Source organism: Nicotiana tabacum, chromosome 1 (assembly GCF_000715075.1).
Source record: "Nicotiana tabacum cultivar K326 chromosome 1, ASM71507v2, whole genome shotgun sequence".
NCBI classification, from domain to species: Eukaryota; Viridiplantae; Streptophyta; class Magnoliopsida; order Solanales; family Solanaceae; genus Nicotiana; species Nicotiana tabacum.
The window spans coordinates 34,886,850-34,891,342 of NC_134080.1; positions in this window are offsets into that span (position 1 = coordinate 34,886,850).

The window sequence follows — 4,493 nt, forward strand, 5'->3', positions numbered from 1 at the left end:
GGTCTGATTCTCACCGGATGTGAGATACGTAGGCAAACCTCATCGGTTCCGGCCCCAATTTTAAAAATCCAAAAAAATATATATTTCCCTTTAGTTCTTTCTTTATAATGTTTCTTTAGAAAAAAAATAATATAGAAGTTTTCTTTAAACTCAAAAAAATATATAATAAATAAATCGTCTTCTTCTTTCTGAAGTCTTTCATATGAAAAAATGAAATAAGAATTAAAAAGCGGCAACAAAAATCAAAAAAAATTATACTCTTTGCTTTTTAGTCTCTTTTTTGTAAAATGTCCAAAAAAAAAAACAATATTTGAAAAATTGAATTTCAAAATATTAGGATTTTTCTTTAGAAGTGCTTTTGTAAATAAATAAAACTCAGAATTCCGCATCATTTTCTTAAAAGTCCCTCTTTCAAAATTTAAAGAGGCAACATCGTACACATTCTTTCTTCCGTAAGAGAGGTAAAAAAAAAAATCAACCAAACATATTTTCCTTTTAATAAATTCCCAGAATTCAAGTCAAAAGCAAATAAATGTTTTAGAAGTCTCTCTTTAAAAAATAAAACAAAAAATCAAAATAAACAAAATTTTCTTTCTTCTTTTGAAGTATTCCTTTCAAAAAAAAGAAAAAAAAATTCAAAAAAAAAAAAAGAATAGACAAATCTTTTGAGTCCTATGCTAGATGAGCACTTGCTTCTTTATTTTTATACTTGTTAGTTTCGAACTACGTAATGATCTGATTCACGTAGGCATCGTGATACGTAGGCAATCCTCATCGGATCCGGTCGCATTTCTTTTACTGCAAAATAAAAGAAAACATAAAAGAAAAACAAAAAAAAAGGAAAAAGAAAAAAAAAGAAAAAAAAGGGGGAAAAACTAATAAGAGGAAAATGCCGGAATGACGCATGCTCTCGTAGCAAACATATAGTAATCCACTTAACTGTATAGGTGTATCACGCCCAACGTGAGATTGACTATCTGTTACTTGCTGCAAATTAACCATGCATTGCCGTTGAGTATTCCAGGGTTTTTGAAAAGACGGTTGGTTTGGTGAAAGTCTGGCCTCGCACTCATACTTCACAAGGTCAAGGGGAAGTGTTCAAATACCTGTTGTTAGGACCAGAAGCAGTACTCACACTTACTTCACCAGGTCAAAAGGAAGTGTGGAAATGTCTTCAGAAATTCCATTGCAAACAATCCCTGTTTCTGATGAGAGCTCGATCTCAGCCGTCCTCACACCTGAATCCGCAACTGCGGAGGAAAATAGAATCCTACGGCTCCGCATGCTGGAAATGCTGGACGACTGGAATAATGGGAAAGAGCCGCCAAGTGTCATCCCCGGATTCCTTGAATTATTCTCCAGGTCAAGTGGGACTTCAAATGTTCCCATAAATTATCCTGCTACCCCATTCGGGTACCCATCCACCTCAGCCTTCTCTGCCGGATTGCCTTCTGACCCTCATCCCCGAATGTCAGCCACCGATGCAAGCATGAACATCTTTACTGCATCGCCTTTCCCGATTACGGCACAGCCTGCCACGTACAAGCCAAGCTTTGACTCATCCTCTTTTACATTCCAAGCACCATCGTTCTCAATGGAACCAACTAGATTCGCTACCAGCACTAATCCTCTACCGCCTCAGTGCGAGCTTGCACCTGGGCAGGATCAGAACCCCAGAATTGCAGAACAAAATGAGATTGCCAAGAGAATGAGAAGCCTTGAACAAAGTTTGAAAAATATGCAAGGATTGAGCGGACAAAAGAGCGTCTCTTACGCCGACCTGTGCATGTTTCCTCACGTGCACCTGCCGACGGGTTTCAAGACCCCGAAGTTCGAGAAGTACGATGGGCACGGTGATCCCATCGCACATCTTAAAAAATACTGCAACCAATTGCGGGGAGCCGGCGGAAAAGAAGAACTGCTAATGGCATATTTTGGAGAAAGTTTGGTGGGAGTCGCTTCGGAATGGTATATGGACCAGGACATATCTCGCTGGCATATATGGGATGATCTTGCCAGAGACTTCGTAGGGCAGTTTCAATATAATATTGACATCGCACCAGACAGAAATGCTTTGTCAAACTTAAAGAAGAAACCATCGGAAAGTTTCAGAGAATACGCCATCAAATGGCGTGAGCAAACGTCAAGGGTAAAACCTTCCATGGACGAGATAGAGTTGGTCACTACTTTTCTCCAGGCTCAAGAGTCCGACTATTTCCAAAACATGATGTCGGCCATGGGAAAGCCTTTCGCAGAAGCGATTAAGATTGGAGAGATGGTGGAGAACGGTTTGAAAACGGGAAGAATTTTGAGTCAGGCAGCCATAAAGGCAACCTCCCAAGCCGTCCAAAGCGGGTCTGGAGGAATAGCAAGAGGGAAGAAGAAAGAGGAAACATCCATGGTAGTGTCAGAGGTGGGAGAATATCATAATCCCGGGCTTTGTTCTTCGGAAAGAACCTTGCAACATTATTTCCCCACCAAAATGCGACCTACGCTCCTCAGCCCTACATGGTCATGAGCACCCAGCATTATATCCAGCGGACACAACCAGTCAATCGGGGGCAGGCCCCACATCATAGGAATCAGCCTCCTCGCCGAAATCCTCGACCTCCTCAAAATAATTTCCGTCCTCGGGAACCACCCAGGAGACCCAACTACACACCAATCGGTGAACCCTATTCCACCCTATTCCCTAAGCTTGTCCAAATGAATTTGTTGCAGCCCATACCACCAAACGGGCAGAACCCGGGGTCACCATCATATCAGCGGGGTGTCAGATGTGCATACCATTCAGGGGTAGAAGGGCACGACACCAACGACTGTTGGACATTGAAACAAGCTGTAGAGAATCTGTTAGACCAGGGGAAGATTGTGTTGAGAGACGAGGATATCTCAAATGTGACCAATAATCCGCTGCCCGCCCACAACAACGGGCCGATAGTTGGGATGATTTGTGAAAACGAGGAAGTTGATCCGGCACTTAAAGCCATAATTGCTGTTGCTGATACAGGAAAAGGACCCAGGGTAACTCCGGAGCAAGAAAAAGGAATAAGTGATGTATTCAAGCAGGCCTCCATGGTATGGGGGACGATCAAACAACCTCGGCCGAACGAGCCAGTGTTTGTCGGACGCATACCACAGGAACCAAAATACAACAAAGAGGGAGATGATGAGGTGTCCCCGCTCGACGAGAGCGAGGAAATAGGTGAGGCGACAAGGGAAAAGCTATGCGAAATACACATGGTCCAGCCAGGAGAGGGCACTAGCACCGTTGAAGTATCATACATGGGACCAAGCACCGAGCTTCAAAACTAGAAGGCTACGCCATTCTTGATCAAACGGAAGTCCTATTGAACCTGTCTTGCCACTTTCTCTGCATCACGAGTAACCCCAGAGGGTGACTCAGATGTTTTTCTTCAGTTTCATGTTTTTAATTTCCTGAATGTCAACCTTTTTCCTTATCTTCCCCAAAATGCCAAGAAATGAATTCATGCTGGATTACTCACTTTCTTCTTCCATGTTTTCTTTTGTGTTTTTCTTCAATTCTGATAAATGCAGCTTTAAATAACATGACATGTTTGCGTACTTCATGCCCGGATCACGAGAACTCCGATCAGACTTCACATAATGAGTCAAAATTTGAGATATAAAGAATTGGAAAAGTAGGAACAACTAAAGAAATTGGTTCATGGTTTGGAAAATGTCCGTCACTGAAGCAGAGTTTGAGAGCAGTAAATGGGTTTAGACCCATACAGAATGATAACCTTAATAACTGCGGTTTGTCACGAGCAATTGTACCAAGAAATAAGGGTCCATACGTCATCAAAAAACGTTACCAAATGGAGCATTTGTATCTGGGCAACGTCGAAAGAAACGACGTCAGCCTTGCTTGGAAAGCAGGTGCAGTGATATGTCTAAATCACTCTGGCGGTATCTTTGCACAGTTTGAGATGACGAAGGCTTTCATTCTCGCTACCCAAACACTATCAACCCTTTGCAAAACTCATTTGAGCTGGTTACTCTTCTTTGATCACCCTCTTTGGAACCTGAAAATATTATTGAAAATAAAATAATAAAAAAAAGAAAAAAAAGGGAAAATGAAAAAAAAAAGAAGAAAAATTGAAAAAAATAAGAAAATATATATACAAAAAAAAGCAAATAAGAAAATCCAAAAAAAAAACAGCCTGAACTACGTTTGACTTGATTCCGAAAGGATACGTAGGCAACCTCTCCTTGGGGTTCAGTCACACCAACAATAAAATCCAGGAATTCCCCCGAAAGTAAAAACTGGGGCAGAAGTTATAATAATTCGGCAATAATCCCACCCAAAAGGTTCCAAAGTTGTAGTTCAATCCACATTCTTTTCACCCCAAACCTTTTTTAAGTCCTTCTGATCAATCAGCAAATTATTTCAAAATAGGAAGATGGAATTATTTGGGCCCGATACAACAAAATGAGGGGAATAAAGATGAGAGAGTCTTGTCGGTGAAAAC